This window comes from Budorcas taxicolor, chromosome 14 (genome assembly GCF_023091745.1).
Source record: "Budorcas taxicolor isolate Tak-1 chromosome 14, Takin1.1, whole genome shotgun sequence".
NCBI lineage: Eukaryota > Metazoa > Chordata > Mammalia > Artiodactyla > Bovidae > Budorcas > Budorcas taxicolor.
In genome coordinates, this window is record NC_068923.1 from 1,586,319 (window position 1) to 1,607,971 (window position 21,653).

A 21,653-nucleotide genomic window follows, 5' to 3' on the forward strand; every position below is an offset into this window, starting at 1 on the left:
AGCCATAAAAAGAAAGAAATAATGCCCTTTGCTGCAATATGGACAGACTTGGAGGGTATTATGCTAAGTGAAATAAGTCAGACAGAGAAAGGCAAATATTGCATCTTATAACTTACATATGGAATCTAAAAAATATAAAATTAAATAAAAGAAACTAGTGAAAATGAATATAACAACAACAACAACAAAAAGCAGAGTCACAGATACAGAGAACAAACTAATGGTTACCAGTGGGGACGGCGGAAGAGGGGCAATATAGGGGCAGATTAAACAGTACAAACTATTAGGTATAAAATTAATTAGCTACAAGAACAAACTGTACAATGCAGGGTATATAGCCAATATTTTATAATTATAAATGGAGCATAATTTTTAAAATTGCACATTACAGTATCATATACCAGTAACATGCTTCTGAGCTGTGGTGTTGGAGAAGACTCTTGAGAGTCCCATGGACTGCAAGGAGATCCAACCAGTCTATTCTAAAGGAGACCAGTCCTGGGTGTTCTTTGGAAGGAATGATGCTAAAGCTGAAACTCCAGTACTTTAGCCATCTCATGCAAAGAGTTGACTCATCAGAAAAGACCCTGATGCTGGGAGGGATTGGGGGCAGGAGGAGAAGGGGATGACAGAGGATGAGATGGCTGGATGGCATCACCGACTCAATGGACGTGAGTCTGAGTGAAGTCCGGATATTGGTGATGGACAGGGAGGCCTGGCATGCTGTGATTCATGGGGTCGCAAAGAGTCGGACACGACTGAGCGACTGAACTGAACTGAACTGATATCAGTAACATAATATGGGACATCAACTATACTTCAGTTTAAAAAAAAAAACCTAAACTAAATATTATTTTTGTATTTTATGTGTATTAATCAAAGAGGTAAGATGATGGCAGTTAGGGACCCCTGGACAATTAAGAGACAAAAGCAATCTTCTAAAAATTATTAACATTTTAATACATTTGTTTTTTGCTGTATTTGATTTAAATATCAACATCCTTTAAATGTTTAATAGTAATTGCGGTAATGTATAGAGTTACATGCATGCATGCATGCTCAGCCACCCAGTCGTGTCTGATTCTTTGCAACTCCATGGACTGTAGCCCACCAGGCTCCTCTGTCCTTGGGAATTCCCAGGCAAGAACACTGGAGTGGGTTGCCATATCCTCCTCCAGAAGATCTTCCTGACTCAGGAATCGAACCTGAATCTCCTGCGTGTCCTGCATTGCAGGTGGATTCTTTACCCACTGAGCCACCTGGGAAGCCCTGTCTATATAGGATTAACCTATTATCAAAACAAGTGGGCAAATGTGTTCTACATCTTTTATGAAATAAGTACTGGAATTCAGTGTTTAATTGGTGCCCTGCATATAAATGAAAGAAAGGGCATTTTCTTACTTAAGCGGTTTGAAGGGAAAATCAGGTGTAATATTGGCAGAGAGAGAGCTTGGGGTTTATGGAGAATAAAAAAGAAATATGGCACTCAGCCTGTAACAATTATAGTCCTAGGAGGGATAAAAATAAGAAAGAATGTGGAAATCTAGAGATATTTCTTTCAGTATCCTAAGTGTTATGTAATAAAGATCTGGTAGAGAGTGACATGCTTCTAAGACAGAAGAAGCATGAGGACATGTCCATGACACAGTCATAAATAAAGTGGGAAGAATGGATAAACACAATTTAAGAAGGTCTTTTCCAGCTAAATGTCTTCCCTGTTAGCTCTGTTGGTGAAGAATCCACAGGGCAAAGTGGGAGACCCTGGTTCAATTCCTGGGTGGGGAAGATCTGCTGGAGAAGGGATAGGCTACCCACTCTGGTATTCTTGGGTTTCCCTCGTGGCTCAGCTGGTAAAGAATCTGCCTGCAATATGGGAGACCTGGGTTCGATCCCTGGGTTGGGAAGATCCCCTGGAGAAGAGAAAAGCTACCCATTCCAGTATTCTGGCCTGAAGAATTCCATGGATGAGTTCATGTGGTCTCAAAGAGTCAGATACAACTGAGTGACTTTCACTTTTCCAGCTAAATAGAAGTTTTGACTCAATTTAAGTAATAAGTACCTGGCTGGTCTTCACCAACAGAAGTATACAATCAAAATAGAATTTTTACAAAAGGAATAGTAATTATGATAGTCTTACAAAAAGCAATCAGTGAGCAATATGCAAGGTAACTGGAAAGAGGGATTACAAGATGTGGTGCCAGCTTGCAAGCTGTGGCTGCAACAGGCGGCAGCTAATTTAAGGTGGATTTCCTCAGTAATTTTGTATTAAACATTGCCATGGATTACTCAGTAAGTGATGGAAAAATTCACTCTGAATTACTTGGAATTGGGGTTGATTTCTCAATTATTTGAGCGTTGTAGGTGATTATTTCAGAGAAGGTAAGAACCAGGGACAAAAGGAAAACACAACCTTTGAATCTGTGTAAAATGTCACCCGTTGGCTTTCTGGTATGACTGTGTCAATGTAACTGCATGTTTGTGTAGCTTGTTCTCTCAGGGCTGCTGCAGACAGCAGGCTATAACTGCCTGACCCTCAGGAATCTGTGTGAATTGTAGCCTTCAGGAATTTACATGTTATTGCAATAACTTTGCAATGTTATTACAACGTTTCTGGAAAATGGAAGTAAAATGTTTTGTTCCATGAAATCAATGGGAAGAACAAGGTCCTAAATGAACCTTTTGCAAGTAACTATAAATTCTGGTCAAAATACAGAAATAACTACCTGAAGTCTCTGAAGAGTGAACACAGGTAGGAATATTCTGAAGGGAGAAAAGATTTGGAGGCGGAACTAGCATGAGCTGCATTTCAGGCTTTTGCAGCCTTACCTTAAGGGTCTCTGGGGCCACCTGCAGAAGGAGCCATAAGAGAGAAAGTGAGAGTCTATGAAGAGAACCCCAAAGCATGGGCAGATTCTGCCCAAGACTCTTCCTAGGCCCTGAAGCTGTGTGTGCAGGACACAGCTGAGACACATTCAAGGCAACCTGGGCTACTAGCCAGTGCAGGCGAAACAGCTGGCAACATGTGTCTAACCAATCACCGCTGACAGAAAACCCTCCACACCCTTTGGAGGAACATAATGGAATGCAGAGTCTCCACAACACAATACTCACAATGTCCAGGACACGATCCAAAATTATGTGAGAAAAAGTGACAACACATGACCCATTTCCAAGGGGAAAACAGCCACCAAGATGCCAACCCTGAGATGACACAATTGTTGGAATCATAAGACAAAGATTTTAAAGCAGTCATTATAAAATGCTCAATTGATAAAACAAAATACTCGGGCAAAAAGAAAATGATATTAAACTATCTCAGGGGGGGAAATTAAAAGTGAAAACCAGCATATTACAATGATTTCTAAACACATATAAAAAGTATCTGGAGAAAAGGGTGTCTTTTTAGAATTTTTTTACTGCACAAATGCACTGAATGGGCTGCCCATCAAATTCATATTTCTGGAAAATACCTAAAGCTTATTGCTCTTGGAAGGCCATAAAAATAGTCAAAACTTACCCAGGAAAAATTATTTTCATTAAGTCCTTGGAATTAGCCTCATATGACAGCTCTAAAACTTAATTTAGCAATGCTAGGTGAGAACTAAAACATGCAAAATTTCCACTCAGTTCCATATTCTACAGACTTCCAGGAAACAGAATAAAGAACATTTATGAAGAGAATAATAGTTATGTAAAGTGGCATGAAGTTAATTTCTCACAAATTTTTGGTCCGTAACTATTCTTTCAAATGTTGGTGATTTTTAGGTTGTATAATAAAATAATATACATTAAAATGTATACTTGATGAAAAGTGAAAGTGATATAATCTGTGACCAAATATTTTATCTTCTTTTATGAAGCTATGGTTTGTATCTGTAGTCACACCAATGTGGTAAGAATATTTGTGGATGATTATGGAATTTATTCACTGATTTCTTTTTACATAGTATTGTTTTGTTTATCTCTGCAGGGAATACAAAGGTCTATTTTGTAAACTGATTTGATGAGAACCTTCTAGCGTACTGTACAAGAAGCATAAGAAGCAAAGGAATTCAATCAGTCATGTGCTCAGGAGGAAAGTTACTAATTCTGATGCCTTATGCAGACAATTTGTGCTTGGAGAACTGACTGGGAGCTCTCAGAGAACTTGCTGGCTGTGGTCAGCATGATCAGTCTCTTCTTAGCCACATTAAACCAGACAATAGTATATTCTCCAAATATTACAGGTATCAAGACACTTATATGATTTCTCACATTAACTCTGTTAGGATTAATAATATGAACGTTTTACACTGGCAAAGGAAACTGTTGTAAAGGAAACCCTGTAACATAAACTGAGAGGCAAATTTTATTTCTTCCTTTTCTAAATGATTTTTTGGGGGGCTCAAGGGATATATACCCATATTTTTACTGTAACCATTCCCATGTATCTTTTCTCCAATGAGGATGGAAGTTCTTTAATACTCATAACTGTGTTACTCTTGTTACTCTTGTAACTCATAACTGTGTTACATTTCTCTGACATTTCACATTGTACCTTGCATGAGTATTAAATATGGAAGCTCAGAAATAAGAGATATTTATATAAAATTAGGTCTGGACAAGTAACTTGAACTGCCCAAACTAGAGTTTTCTCATCTACCCTGTAAAGGTTTGTATAAGACAGAGCAGGTAAAGTGCATATATTAAGACCTGAAATATAGTAAGTACTAAAAAAAGGAGCTATTGTGCTTATATTATTATTGTACCTGGTAAAAAATTCATTGGATGAATGACCAAATGAACAATGACACAATTTTATTAACGTGAATATTTTGTGTCATTATGACTTCAAAAGATGTGGTAAATGGTTCATTTGTAGTTTTGCATAAAAAGTGAACTAAAACACTATTTGGCAAGCCTAGGTGAGAACTGAAATAAGTAAAATTTCCACTCAGTTCCATATTCTCACAGACTTCCAGGAAATAGAACATATAACAGCACTGGTAAACAGAATGCCTGCTGTGAATGTGATGAGCAGATGAATCCTACAATCATTTATCAGCACTTAGAAACTTTAACACATTATCCCAAGTCAAAGGGTAAAATGGAGGATGGAAATATAAAGATGAAAAGACATGACCTTGTTTTGAAAAGGTTTCATTTAGTAACTGAAACAATAGATTATTGGTTTAGACAGTGGTCCCAGACACTGGGACCTAGCTAGGGATTACAAAATAAACCATGCAGTATAAAAATGTATGTATACATAAACATGAGCTTCCCAGATGGCTCAGTGGTAAAGAACACACTGGCGATGCAGGAGACGAGGGCTTAATCCCTGGGTTGGGAAGGTGCCCTGGAGAAGAAAATGACAACCCACTCAAGTATATGAATTTGAGCAAACTCTGGGAGACAGTGGAGGACAGAGGAGCCTGGCATGCTGCAGTCTATGGGGTCACAAAGAGTCACAACTTAGTGACTGAACAACAATGATACATAAATGTATATGTATATGCATATATATAGAAGGAAATGGCAACCCACTCAAGTATTCTTGCCTGGAAAATTCCATGGACAGAGGAGACTGGTAGGCTACAGTCCATGGGGTTGCAAAAAGTTGGACACGACTGAGCGACTTCACTTTCTTTCTTTCTGTAGCTCCTTCTGGAGAAGGAAATGCCAACCCACTCCAGTGTTCTTGCCTGGAGAATCCCATGGACAGAGGGGCCTGGTGGGTTACAGTCTATGGGGTTGCAAAGAGTCGGACATGAGTAAGCAACTAAAACACACACATACACACACAAAACTTGTTTTGCAAACTTCCTTTACTTCTGCTTTAATAAATATACTCTAATTTTAGATACTTATCTGAGAGTCAGAAAATCATCAGTTTATGCCCCAAAGACTCATTACCTGCTTTGCTATTTGTCATTTAATACATACTCTGTTTTTAAGATTCAGGCCCATTTTGTTAATAACGTGCAGCTTGACTAGGCATTGTAATGAGTCCCAACACTTCTCTCACTTTCTGATTAGACAGTCACCCAAATCTCAACTCACAGCGAATTACGTGGATAGTGAGGAACCCAACAGAACAGAACACAAGCACAAAAACAACGGGCAAAGAGAACACAAACACCCCTACCAGACTGGTCAGTGATTTGCTAGTACATGGTTAACAACCGACTCTAAACAAAACACATGACAAAACCCTGAGTGGTAGCATTTGCTACTTTCTGTGGCATAAATTCTCCATCTCTGACTGATTGCAAGCTACCTGTGCAAGACCAATGAAAGCAGGATTAGGGAAAAAAGTGCAGTAATACACTATTATACTGTCTGCCCACCAGAATAGTATGGTGGACATAAATAACCTTGAGAGTTATAATAGTAAAGCATAGTAAACAATTAGGACATAATGGACTCAGAGTTTCTATAGCCTTTATTTTTAATGTAATTTATTTAATTTTAAGTTTATATAGCTTATTTGTTAATAGACACCAAAGTACAAAATTCCTGAAAATTCTTTGTTGGACTTTGGTGAGCCAGTATGAGCCGGTAGCACACCCAGCATGTAGTGCAGTGTTCAAAGGCAGGGCATGGGAGCTAAGGCTAGACTCAGCCATCTCTGGGCATTACTGGTCCAATAACCTAATCAACCTTCACCTCAGCATTCTCATCTATGTAATTACAGTACCTACTTATAGAGCTGTTGCAAAGATAAAATAAGGAAATACCTGTATGACACATAGTACAATATCTGAAACATAATATATTCACACACTATACTGTTTTAAATTGTTACTACCACAATACATTACCTGTAAAATGACTCTGTTCATGCTGAAATAAAAACACCTTGAAATTTTACTGATGTGAAAACATATTTCTTATTTTGTGATGTATTAAGAGACAGTCAGTTTTGTTTCCTAGACAGCAGATGGCAATCTGCTTCTAGAAATCGAAGGGGGAAAAAAAAAGTCTCAAGCAATATGATTGATGCTGTAATTTATAAGTTGGTTTGAAAAGAAGAAAGGGATTCTCTACATTCTGTATACATGTGCAGTAAGAGGCTTCACCTTAGATAATAATTTTGGCTAGCTGAGAATCAGACTGAAGTTGGATCCTGAGGCTACCTCTAGGCTTGGCAGGAGAGAGCACTTTAATATATAAATAATAGTCATTGTATTTAATGACAGGGAGGAAAGAAACCCTTAAGTCTATGCCTATAAGTTTTGTATAAAATTTATATTGTATACTTCTTGCAAAGAAAAGGAAAAAAACTCAATACAGTCCTGAGTTTGAGACATACTTACATATTTGAAACAGAGGTTGACTGAAATATGGTGATGCCTTTATAAAAAAGATTTCCACCATTTATGGTCATAGAGCAAGAAGACAAACTAGCTCAGTCCAGCAGATTTTGGGAGGGGGCACCTGGAAAATGATATAAATCAAATGGGACTTGGAATCAACAGAAAAATCAACATTCCACTTGAAAATCATTCAGCAAAAATAGTGATGGTGAAGTGTCATTGGTGAAATGTGTTGATGGAAGTTATGAAAACATTTTAAGAAAAGATTATAGGGTTTGCTTTGGCTTTCCACACAGTGGGACGATCCTATCTCCACATAAAAGAACCAAGATGAGTGGGGTTTTGCAGCAGAAGGTCAATTCCAAAGTTTCCTTAAGGGAATAGGGTAGAATTAATGGAGTCTTGGCCTTATTACCAAGAGGTACTTTATGTTTTGTGGGATGATTCTGACAGATATCTTGTTGCCAGGAACAAGTTTCCTCAAATTATAAACACCAATGCCTTGGTCCTCTAAGTATCTTCCAAAGTGCTCTATTTAGAGTCCCTACTTTCCCAAGTCTCTCTTGCCTTGAGAATCTCATGAATGGTGTGAAAAGGCAAAAAAGATATGACACTGAAAGATGAACTCCCTAGGTCAGTAGGTGCCCAATATACTCCTGGAGAAAAGTGGAGAAATAGCTCCAGAAGGAATGAAGAGGCTAAGCCAAAGCAGATAAAACATCCAGCTCTGGATGTGTCTGATGGTGAAAGTAAGGTTCAATGCTGTAAAGAAAAACATTGCATAGCAACCTGTAATGTTAGGTCCATGAATCAAGGTAAATTGGAAGTGGTCAAACAGGAGATGGTAAGAGTGAACATCGACATTTTAGGAATCTGTGAACTAAAATGGACTGGAATTGGTGAATTTAATTCAGATGACCATTATATCTACTACTGTGGGCAAGAATCCCTTAGAAGAAATGTAGTACCCCTCATAGTCAACAAGAGTGTGAAATCCAGTAATTGGGTGCAATCTCAAAGATGACAGAATGATCTCTGTTCATTTCCAAGGCAGACCATTCAATACCACAGTAATCCAAGTCTATGCACCAACCACTAATGCCAAAGAAGCTGTAGGTTCTATGAAGACCTAAAAGACCTTCTAGAACTACCACCAAAAAAAGATGTCTTTTTCATCATAGGGGACTGGAATGCAAAAGTAGGAAGTCAAGAGTATCTGGAGAAAGAGGAAAGTTTGGCCTTGGAGTAAAAAATGAAGCAAGGCATTTTTGTTTGAGAGTGCAAAATGGTCATAGCAAAGAGTTTTACCAACAGAATGCACTGGCCATAATAAAACCCTCTTCCAACAACACAAGAGATGACTCTACACATGATATTAGCAGATGGTCAATACCAAAACCAGATTGATTATATTATTTGTAGTTGAAGGTGGAGAAGTTCTATACAGTCAGCAAAAACAATACGGGGAGCTGACTGTGGCTCAGATCATGAACTCTGTATTGCAAACTTCAGATTTAGATTGAAGAAAGTATAAAAAACCACTATGCCACTCACGTATGACCTAAATTAAAACCCTTATGATTATATACTGGAAGTGACAAATAAAGGGATTAGATATGATAGACAGAGGACCTGAAGAACTATGGACAGAGGTTCATGACATTGTACAGGAGGCAGTGATCAAAACCATCCCCAAGAAAAAGAAATGCGAAAGGGCAAAATGGTTGTCTGAGGGGGTCTTACAAATATTTGAGAAGGAAGAGAAGTGAAAGGCAAAGGAGAAAAGGAAAGATATACCATTCTGAATGCAGAGTTCCAAAGAATAGCAAGGAGGAATAAGAAAACCTTCCCAAGTGATCAGTGCAAAGAAAAAGAGGAAAACAATAGAAAGGGAAAGATGAGAGATATTTTCAAGAAAATTAGAGATACCAAGGGGACATTTTATGCAAAGTGGCACAATGAAAAACAGAAACAGTATGGACCTAATAGAAGCAGAAAGTGTTAAGAAGAGGTGGCAAGAATACATGAAGAACTATACAAAAAAAGATCTTAATGACACAGATAATCATGATGGTGTGATCACTCATCTAGAGCCAGACATCTTGGAGTGTGAAATCAAGTGGGCCTTAGAAAGCATTACTACAAACAAAGCTAGTGGATGTGATGGAATTCTAGCTGAGCTATTTCAAATCCTAAAAGATGATTCTGTTAAAGTGCTGCACTCAATATGCCAGGAAATCTGGAAAACTCAGCAGTGACCGCAGAATTAGAAAATGTCAGTTTCATTCCAATTTCAAACAAAGGCAATGCCAAAGAATATTCAAACTACACCACAATTGCACTCATTTCACATGCTAGCAAAGTAATGCTCAAAATTCTCCAAGGTAGGCTTCAACAGTACATGAACCAAGAGTTTCCAGATTTTCGAGGTGGATTTAGAAAAGGCAGAGGAACAAGAGACCAAGTTGCCAATATCTGTTGGATCATAGAAAATGCAAGGGAATTCCAGAAAAACATCTACTTCTGCTTCATTGACTATGCTAAAGCCTTTGACTGGGTGGATCACAGCAAACTGGAAAATTCTTGAAGAGATGAGAATACCAGACCACTTTACCTGCCTCCTGAGAAATCTGTATGCAGTCAAGAAGCAACAGTTAGAACCGAACAAGGAACAATGGACTGGTTCCAAATTCGGAAAGGAGTATGTCAAGGGTGTATGTTGCCACCCTGCTTATTTAACTTCTATGTAGAGTTTATCATGCAAAATGCCTGGCTGAATAAAGCACAAGCTGGAATCAAGTTTGCCAGGAGAAATATCAATAACCTCAGATATGCAGATGACACCAACCTTATGGCAGAAAGTGAAGAGGAACTAACCTTCGATGAAGGTGGAAGAGGAGAGTGAAAAGACTGGCTTAAAACTTAATTTTCAGAAAACTAAGATCATGGCATCCGGTCCCATCACTTCATGGCAAATAGATGGAGAAACAATGGAAACAGAGTCAGACTTTACTTTCTTGGGTTCTAAAATCACTGCAGATGGTGACTGCAGCCATGAAATTGAAAAATGCTTGCTCCTTGGAAGAAAAGCTATGACAAACCTAGACAGTATATTACAAAGCAGAGATATTACTTTGCCAACAAAGGTTGGTATAGTCTAAGCTACGGTTTTTTCAGTAGTCAGGTATGGATGTGAGAGTTGGATCATAAAGAAGGCTGAGTGCCAAAGAATTAATGCTTTTGAACTATGGTGTCAGAGGAGACTCTTGAGAGTCCAATGGACTGCAAAGAGATCAAACCAGTCAATCCTAAAGCAAATCAACCCTGAATACTTATCGGAAGGACTGATGCTGAAGCTGAAGCTCCAATACTTTGGCCACCTGATGCGAAGAGCCATCTCATTAGAAAAGACGCTGATGCTGGGATAAAATGAAGGCAGAAGGAGAAGGAGATGACAGAGTACAAGACGGTTGGATGGCATCACTGATTCAATGGACATGAGTTTGAGCAAGCTCCAGGAGATGGTGAAGGACAGGGAAGCCTGACATGCTGCAGTCCATGGGGTCACAAAGTTTGGACACAACTGAGCTACTGAACATCAACAACTTTTTAAAAACTCATTTATCCTAGGAAAAAGACAAAGTTGTCCAATCTCACCACTTTTACTTAACATCGGTTTGAAAGTCCTAGCCACAGTAAACAGACAAGCAAAAGAAATAAAAAATATCCAAATTGAAAATGAATAAGTAAAAGTGTCACTGTTTGCAGATGACATGATACTGTACATAGAAAATAAAAGGTGTCATCAGAAAAATATGGGAGTTCATTAAAGGATTTGGTAAAGTTGCAGTATATAAATCTAACACAGAGAAATCTCTTGCATTTCCAAGCACTAAGAATAAAAAATCAAAAAGCGAAATTAAGGAAGCAATCCCATTTATCATTTCATGAAAAATAATTAAATAACTAGGAATAAACCTTAAGGAGGCAAAGTACATATACTCTGAAAACTGACTCTGATTAAAGAAAGAAAAGATAACACAAACATAAGGAAAGATATACTTGGATTGGAAGAATCAATATTGTTAAAGTGACCATACTATCCAAAGCAATCTATAGATTCAATGAAATCTGTAACATAAAACCAATGACATTTTTTATGGAGCTAGAATGAAAATAATAAAAATTGTACGGTAGTATAAAAAATCCCAAATAGTCAAAATAATCTTGAGAAGGAAGAATAGAGTACTGATTGCCTGCCATTGACCTGATATGGAGAAATCAGTCTGCTTGACTTCAAAGTACATGAGAAAGCTCCAGTAATCAAAATGGTATGGATCTGGTACAAAAACAGATACATATATCAGTGAAACAGGGTAGAAAGCCCAGAAATAAACTCATATTCTTATGTTAAGTCTACAACAAAGGAATAAAAAATATACAATGAAGGAAAGATAGCTTCTTCAGTAAGTGGTGCTGGGAAAACTGGACAGCTACATGTAAAAGAATTAAATTAGAATGTTCTTTAATACCATATACAAAATAAACTCAAAATGGATTAAAGCCATAAATGTAAGACTGGATATTAAAACTCCTAGAGGAAAACACACACAGACATCTTTGACGTCAATCACAGAAATATCTTTTTGGATCCAACTCTGAGTAATGAAAATTAAAAACAAATGGGACCTAATTAAACTTAAAAGCTTTTGCACAGCAAAGGAAATCATAAACAAAACTGAAAGACAACATATGGTCTGGGAGAAAATATTTTCAAATGATACTACCAACAGGGATTAATTTTCAAAATATATAAACAGTTCATACAGCTTAATATCAAAACAGACCAAACAACCCAATCAAAAAATAAGCAGAAGACCTAAAATGACATTTCTCTAAAGAAGACATACAGATGGCCAACAAGCACATGAAAAGATGCTCAACATTACTAATTACTAGATAAATGCAAATCAAAACTACAATAAGATTTCACTTCACACCAGTCAAAATTGCTATCATCAAAAACTCTACACATAATAAATGTTGGAGAGGGTGTGGAGAAAAGAGAGCCCTCGTACACTGTTGGTGGAAATGTAATTGGTGCAGTCACTATGGAGAACGGTATGGAAGTTCTTTAAAAAACTAAAAATAGAATTACCATATGGTCCTTTAATCCCACTCCTGGACATATACCCAGAGAAAGTCATCCTTCAAAAAGATACATGCATCCCGATGTTCACAGCAGCAGTATTTATAACAGCCAAGACATAGATAAATGGATGTACATATACACAATGGAATATTAATCAGGCATAATAAATGTAATAATGCCATTTGTAGTAACATGGATGGACCTCCAGACTATCATACTAAGTGAAATAAGTCAGAGAAAGACAAATATCATATGATACACTTACACATGAAATCTAAAATATAATACAAATGAACTTATATATGAAACAGATGTAGACCCACAGACATAGAAAACAAACATGGTTATCAAAGGGGAAATGGTGGGAGGGATAAATTAGTAGTTTGAGATTAACATATATACGCTACTAATATAAAACAGATAAACAATGTGATCTACTATACAGCACAGGGAACTATACTCAATATCTTATAATAACCTATAATTAAAAATAATCAGAAAAACAATATATATATTTAAACTGAATCACTTTGCTGTACACCTGAAACTAACAGAACAGTTTACATTTACTATATGACAATAAAAATGCAAAAGAAACTTTAGAAAAAGTGATTTATCTTACTTACATACATACTTTTTTAAAATTTATTTTAATTGGAAGTTAATTACTTTACAATATTGTATTGGTTTTGCAATACATTAACATGAATCCACCACAGGTATACACGTGTTTCCCATCCTGAACTCCCCTCCCACATCCCTCCCCGTATCATCCCTCTGGGTCATCCCAGTGCACCAGCCCCAAGCACCCTGTATCATGCATTGAATCTGGACTGGCGACTCGTTTCGTATATGATATTATACATGTTTCAATGCCACTCTCCCAAATCATCCCACCCTTTCCCTCTCCCACAGAGTCCAAAAGACTTTCTATACATCTGTGTCTCTTTTGCTGTCTCGCATACAGGGTTATCGTTACCATCTTTCTAAATTCCATATATATGCTCTAGTATACTGTATTGGTGTTTTTCTTTCTGGTTTACTTCACTCTGTATAATAAGCTCCACTTTCATCCACCTCATTAGAACTGATTCAAATGTATTGTTTTTAATGGCTGCATAATACTCCATTGTGTATATGTACCACAGCTTTCTTATCCATTCATCTGCTGGTGGACATCTAGGTTGCTTCCATGTCCTGGCTATTATAAACAGTGAAAAATATGGAATGCTTCACGAATTTGCGTGTCATGCTTGTGCAGGGGCCATGCTAATCTTCTCTGTATCATTCCAATTTTAGTACATGTGCTGCCAAAGCAAGCACTTACATACATACTTTACCATCAAAGGAATATCCACAATACTCCAAACTGAACCTCTTACAGGAATATGTGCTACTTCTGAGCAGTACAGGAATTATCAATTTATCCTTATGTAAGAGAAACCTATATGCAGGTCAGGAAGCAACAGTTAGAACTGGACATGGAACAACAGACTAGTTTCAAATAGGAAAAGGAGTACATCAAGGCTGTATATTGTCACCTTGCTTATTTTATATTGTCACCCTGCTTATTTAACTTCTATGCAGAGTACATCATGAGAAACGCTGGGCTGGAAGAAGCACAAGCCAGAATCAAGATTGCCGGGAGAAATATCAATAACCTCAGATATGCAAATGACACCAGCCTTACGGCAGAAAGTGAAGAGGAACACAAAAGCCTCTTGATGAAAGTGAAAGAGGAGAGTAAAAAAGTTGGCTTAAAGCTCAACATTCAGAAAACGAAGATCATGGCATCTGGTCCCATCACTTCATGGGAAATAGATGGGGAAACAGTGGAAACAGTGTCAGACTTTATTTTTTTTGGCTCCAAAATCACTGCAGATGGTGACTGCAGCCATGAAATTAAAAGACCCTTACTCCTTGGAAGGAAAGTTATGACCAACCTAGATAGCATATTGAAAAGCAGAGACATTACTTTGCCAGCAAAGGTCCATCTAGTCAAGGCTATGGTTTTTCCTGTGGTCATGTATGGATGTGAGAGTTGGACTGTGAAGAAAGCTGAGCACCGAAGAATTGATGCTTTTGAACTGTGGTGTTGGAGAAGACTCTTGAGAGTCCCTTGGACTGCAAGGAGATCCAACCAGTCCATTCTAAAGGAGATCAGTCCTGGGTGTTCTTTGGAAGGACTGATGCTAAAGCTGAAACTCCAGTACTTTGGTCACCTCATACGAAGAGTTGACTCATTGGAAAAGACTCTGATGCTGGGAGGGATTGGGGACAGGAGGAGAAGGGGATGACAGATGATGAGATGATATCACCGACTTGATGGACGTGAGTTTGAGTGAACTCCTGGTGTGGGTGATGGACAGGGAAGCCTGGCGTGCTGCAGTTCATGGGGTCACAAAGAGTCAGACATGACTGAGTGACTGAACTGAACTAAACTGAAAGGGTAGGTACTTTGCAGTCAGTTCAAATCTCTTTTTCTATACTGAAGTACATTTAGTAAAATATTTTTTTCTTTCACTTTTAGAGCTTTAAAAACATAGTATAGAGAACAATGTAACAAACCTTTATGTATTCAGCCCCTAAAGTTCCAAATGTTCACATTTTGTCATTTTGGCTTCTGATCTATTAATTTGGCTATAAAAGAACCAGATAACTTTTGATAAAACTGAGGTCCCTCTTTTTTTCCCAGCCCATCTCTCTGCTTCCCTCACCAGACACAATTATTATCATAGATCAGGTGTGTATCTTTTCAGCCTATAAATTTATACTCTCATTACATTCCTAATCCATAACCCATCTATAGTATTGTTTAATGCTCATTATTAAATTTACATGGTGATATAGTTCCATATACTATTTGTAACTTGCTTCTTTCAGTCATTCATCTTAATCGTTTTGTGATCTGCTGTTGAAAATTATATATATATAGGTCATTTCTGTATTTGCTATGTAGTTATTCCATCACATAAATATTCTATATCTTACATTTTCTTGGAAAAGAATATTTCATTTTCCCTAAAAGCAGTCCTGAAAAAAAAAAAAACCAGGTAATTTATCATCTTCAAAAACATTATTGGTTTCAATTTCTAATTTCAAATTTAGTCCAGTGCAGAAAATCTAGAAATCAATCAAGTGAATAACAAACAGAATCTTCTCCAATCCATTTAAAGTATTAAGTGAATATTGATATTCTATTAATATTTTGATATGGGGCTTTCTAAGGATACATACATTTACAAAAAATGACATCCCAGTGCACGGGCCACTTGTCAAAGGGTTCATGAATATTTTGATTCTTTCACATATTCTTATTCTGATTTGATCACAATGAATTTAAAAAGGCATCTATTGAGAGAAGTTGCAAAAATAAAGTCTTATTTCCAAGTGCAGAATCACTGAAAGCCTGGGCAATGCACCGGTGAGCAGGCTAGGGGGTCGAATGCAGGCAAGCTGCACACAGACTCGGTCTTCATTTACCCTGTGTACCTGCTAACACCCTCACAAGGGTGACCATGTGTGAACTCCTTCCTGGTCTCCACCAGTGGTTTTACATACACATGTTAAACTGAAATTACTTGAAAAAAAAAAAAAGGATGCTTGCTTGTTTTGGTGTTAACAATTCGGTACAAAAGTAACATTCTTTATTTTTACTTTTATACACTAATACTTTCATAATTTGGTACTAAGTCCTCTTAAGATTCCAAAATGAAAGGAAGCTGCAGCACTATTCATAATCATAGCACCGTTAGTCACAACTGTCCAAAAATGGAAATAATCCAGAAATCTATCAATAGATGTAAATGTGCACAAAATGTGTAATATACACACAACAAAATACTATTCAGACATAAAAATCAATGAGATTCTGATGTATGTTGCAACACGGATGCACCTTGAAAATATATGCCAAGTGAAACAAGCCAGCCACAATAGGACAAATACTGTACAATTCCATTTATATGAGGTCCCTGGAATAGCCAGATTTACAGTGACAGGAAGGAGAAGAAGGGGGAGCAGGCCCCAGGGAGGAGAACAAGTGAGGTTACTGAGTAGCGGGTACAGAATTCCAGCCTGGGATGGTGACCAAGTTCTAGAGTAGGATGGGGCGATGCTTACCCAGCAGTGTGAATGGATTCCATGCCATTGAATCGTACACTTAACATGGAAAACTTTATGTTATATATTTTACCAAAATAAAAAAGAGAAAATCAATCATTCTAAGCGATCATACAAAGCTGGCATTTTTACATTGACTATTTCATTATTTTTTGGTAGGGCGAAACGTGATGGAAGAGTTGGAGGCTCCGGTGGGAGAGTCTGTTTGCTTTCTGAAAGGATTTCTATTTTTCAGTTCTTGTAGGAGAAGAGAGCCTTTGGGAGACAGTGTTTGTCTGACTAAACAAGATATTGAGGGGATTTTCCCTTAGCAAACACAGAGCAGGATTTTTTCAGCCTCGGCACAACTGACATTTTGGTCCCAATAAGTCTTCTGCAGGGGCATCCTGTGTGCTCAGGATGTTCACTAGCTTGCCTGGCCTCCATCGCCTGTACTTTTAACAAAATCCCAGCCCTGGCTGAGAACCCTTGCTGTAAAGCCACTTAAAACAGAAACAATAGTGAAAGCCAGAGCTGGCCATTAAAATGTGGGTAAAAGGTATTAGGACCCTGTTCTCTGTGATTCTTTCAAATGCCTCCTCATCTGTCACTACACAAATTGTAAGCCCCTCAGCCCACCCTTGGGGTTGTCCACAATCTGTCTGCAAATTAGTCCTACCACCCACCACTTTCTCAGAGAAACCTTCTGTCTCATGAAAATGTGCCTCATTTCAAACACCTATTCACTCTCCCACAACATGCTTTTTATCACATCTTCCCTTTGCCTAGAATTCCCAGGCCTTCTCCTCCCCTGATGGGACTTCTATTTATATTTGATGCCTTTGCTGCTGGTTCAGATGCCACCTCCTCCCTGAATGCTTCCTTGATTCTTCGGACCAAAGTATCCTTTCTCTTGGAAGCCCGGTGGCGTCTGCTAAATGGCCTAACCTATTCACGTGGCAAATCCACACTGCACAATTTGGGGTGTATATCTTACGAGTTAAAGCCTCTCCTTCAGTTCCTAGCACTGGGACTTCCACATAGACTGTGTGTGGTGGATGCATGAAAGAGTTACAAGGGGAGAAAGAGCGAGGTTTCTAACTATTAAAACGTCATTTGCAAGCAAATCAAAAACCAATACAATATTGTAAAGTAATTAACCTCCATTTAAAATAAATAAATTTATATATAAAAAAGAAGGCTCCTTTACCAGGTTTGTGCCACAGAATTGCTTCCGGCCCAAAACAACTCATCCATCTAACTACTGCATGAAATCCAACTTTAAAAGTTGAATTTAAAAGTTACCTTTAAAAGTCCTTTGTTTTTGTGAGTTTTTTTTTTTTTTTCAGATTTTAAGGATGTATTGAAATAAGCAGAGGCTAGTTAATATGAGTCTCTCTTTAACAAGTCCTTAGCAGACTGTTGTAGGGTCCCTGGGGATGAGAGTATCACTGGAGAACCATGGTTCATGGGAAGGAGAAGCAAGCCAGCGAGAGGAGATGCAGGACACACCACAGCTGGACTGATTTACCATGAGTGTATTATATATATATATATATATATGCAAACATACTAGTATGTATAAATATATATCTAGAAATGCATAGATATGTGTGTATGTATATATATATGTATTTATTTTGTGGGTTGTATTAAAAGAAGGAATTAAAAAAAACTTAAGATTACAGCAGAAATACTGAAGAGATAATATGAAAGATAAATATGCTCATTTTTAGGCAGATAGGCATTCATCACAGCTGAAATAAAAGCCTTTTTTTTTCCTGTTAGAAGCAGGACATATTTCTTTCTATTCATTATTTCTTATAATATTCCTGTAGCTTCAGAGGCAAAAGACTGGTAGAGAGACACCGACTTTCACTCTAAGCTACAAAAAAAATGACTGTTGTTTCTAAATTTAGCTCATTATAATTATCTGGTTTTCCCCCAAACGTGCCTGACTTGCCTGATTAGTCTAATCAGGGGCTCTAATAACTAAACTAAGAGGAAGGATGGCTGGCAACTAATGTACCCCTAGTGTCATATATGAGGATATATCTCTGTGGTGGTTACAGCAGATTAAACTGGTGTTTTCACACTGCAGGCGTGTATTCTACAGACATACCCTGAGCTGGTATATGCAAACCATGGTCCCCCAGAACCAGAGCTCCTGGCAGGATGGTGGAAGCTGTGGTGGGACGTGGAGGAAGAGGAGCCCAAGATTCAGTCACGCAGCTGGGAGGCTCCCTGCACAGCAGCCACCTTGACCCTGTGGAGGCAAGACATCTAGGCTGGCCTCCTAGATGCTAAACAAGCCTCCTTCGCTTGCTGACTCAGCCTGATTGAGGCTTTCCAGCCACAGTCAAGGATAAAGCTTTCCACAAGAGCAACTGACTTCAACATACAAGTGACTGGTGTCATTCATCTATTACTCATTTGTTCATTCACTGGACACACGTAGAACCCATGTGCGCCAGGGGTGGTAGACAAACAGGAGCGACCCTTGCAAATATCTTCCAGTTGCCCAGGAAGGAGGTGCCTGGGCTAAGGGAAGGTTTGCTCCCAGATTCAGCTTACTGTGGACCCCCAGGGTTCACATATTAGCCAGACCACCAGGTCACTTAGGCTTCTATCAAGGGCTGAACTATAAGGCCAGGCGGTTGAAGACTCTAACTCAAGCTGCATTTGCCACGCTCATCAGACGAGCGAGCCTGTGAGGACAGCACCTGCTGATGCTTCTGCCCCTAGTCTGCACCCAGCCACTCCTGCTGCCCTTCAACTCTGCCCTTTGCCAGCACAATTCCAATTGCTGAGGAAATACATACAAAACAGACAGAAAGCTTCACCCTCAGCATTTGAACATTCCAGCAAGGGAGCCAGACGACAAACACACTGTGTAAACACATAAAACACACAGGACTTCCCAAAGAGTCAGTGTGATGGAAAAGCAGGGATCAGGAAAGGGGCAGAGTGTAGGGAGCCGGGTATGGGTCACCATCCCTTTGCAGAAGCAGATTTGGAGGGAGAGGGGGATAAAGAGTCCGAGGGCCTAGAACCTTTCAAGGTTGGGGGTGTGGAAAGTCAAGAAAAAGAGGAGGACCAGGGGTGCATCAGGTCAGCATTGGGGGAGGGCTTGCATTTTATTTTTCCCCAGGCTTCCCTTGTAGCTCAGCTGGGAAAGAATCTGCCTGCAGTGTGGGAAACCTGGATTCGATCCCTGGGTTGGGCAGATCCACTGGAGAAGGGAAAGGCTACCCAATCCAGAATTCTGGCCTGGAAACTCCCATGGACTAGTCCATGGGGTTGCAAAGAGTCAGACATGACTGAGAGACTTTCAGGAATAGGGACAGAGTGATGCTTCACTTCACGTCACTTCTGGCTGCTCCTAAAACCAGGTACAACATTGCCCAGAGGTCCTCTAAGATGCTGCAGTTGATGAGGGGTCTTCATTTGTCAAGGTGGGTCCCTCTCCACCCCTGCCACCCAGCGATGCTCTGAGGATCAAAGGAGACAAAAGCTTTGAAAGGAACTTTGAAAACAAGGAACGCTGTCCATGTTGGCAAGAGAACATCACTGCAGAACTGGGCTAGAAATAAGCAGGGTGATGATTCCTGTATCCAAACATTACTGACTACAGTAGAAAGATGAGAGAGGGAGGGAGAGAGAGATGGAGAGATGGCCAGAGAGATGGAGAGATCAAACACAGGCTTGATTCCTCATGAACCTAAGTGCCAACCTGCTTGTCAGCTGACTCTTCTTTCTCCCTTCCTCTCCTACAGGGCAGAGCTCCGTTCCTCTGGTGCAGTTTTGCTCCTGAACCATTTGACTGCAAAACCCAGGCTCCATTCTAGGACAAAAATACTCACTTTATCCTGTTAAGTAAATGTGTAAATTGAAAGGCAGGCTAATTTTGCCACCTCTCAATTTACTCAGGCAATAGAGATTAACAATAATTGCCAATTAGAAGAGGAGGAACATGGATCAGAAAAATATGTCTCTTAAGAACACATAACAAGGGTCAAGATTAAATAACAGGTTAATGAATAATTTTATGCAAGAAAAAAAATTAATAATTTCCTAACAGTAACAGTTTTGTTCTTTAAAAAAGTCAAAATTTTCATTATTTCATAGATGCCCTCTAAATTTATTAGAGAGCAAGCATTGATAAATTTGAAAACTATTTCTTTTGCTCAGTTACTTCCAAAATAGTAGGTAGGGAGTCTGCAATTAGTTTATGATTCATAAACTTCAAATATTAGTAATTATTTAGAAAAGGAAACTAATTTTCTTAAACAACATGAAAGCTAAACCTTTAATTTTTATCTCATTAGACTGTGCTCCATCTTTAAACATGAATTACAGAGAGAATGTTAAAAATAATACTTATTAATAGAAATAATTTACAAAAGTTAAAATGAATCTCACAAACACACATGGAGGTATTTTACATATTATGTACTATGAAGGAAACTAATCATAAGTATCTATTGACAGATGAATAGATTAAGAAAATGCGGTACCTATATGCGATGGAGTACTATTCAGTTATAAAAAAGAATGAAATAATGCCATCTGCAGCAACACGGATGGCTCTTTAGATTATTATACTAAATGAAGTAAGTCAGAGAAAGACAAAAATCATATGATACCACTTATATGTGGAATCTAAAATATGATACGAGTGGATTTATTTACAAAACAAAGACTCATAGACAGAGAAAACGAACTTATGGTTACCAAAGGGGATAGCAGGGGGGAAGGGGAGTGGGGGGAGATAAATTAAGAGCCTGGGATTAACTGCTACACACTATATTCATAAAATAGGTAAACAGTACAGTCCTACCGTAGAGCACAGGGAACCATATCAATAACTTGTGCTAATCATAATGAAAAAGAATGTGTGTATATAAAGTGAAGTCGCTCAGTCACGTCTGACTCTTTGTGACCCCATGGACTGTGGTCCACCAGGCTCCTCTGTCCATGGGATTCTCAAGGCAAGAATACTGGAGTGGGTTGCCATTTCCTTCTCCAGGGGATCTTCCTGACCCAGGGATCAGCCTGGGTCTCCCGCATTGCAGGCAGATTCTTTACAGTCTGAGCCACCA

At 38.6% G+C, this 21,653-nt stretch overlaps 1 protein-coding gene and 1 non-coding gene across 3 annotated transcripts in view; both read right to left on the reverse strand.

Moving 5' to 3' along the window:
* Positions 1 to 21,653, reverse strand: part of KCNQ5 (potassium voltage-gated channel subfamily Q member 5) — a 629,123-nt gene that overhangs the window by 381,906 nt on the left and 225,564 nt on the right. The gene's annotated exons all lie outside the window — the stretch shown is intronic.
* Positions 13,667 to 13,773, reverse strand: LOC128059680 (U6 spliceosomal RNA). The gene has a single exon (XR_008200609.1). It is a non-coding gene; the product is annotated as a U6 spliceosomal RNA (small nuclear RNA).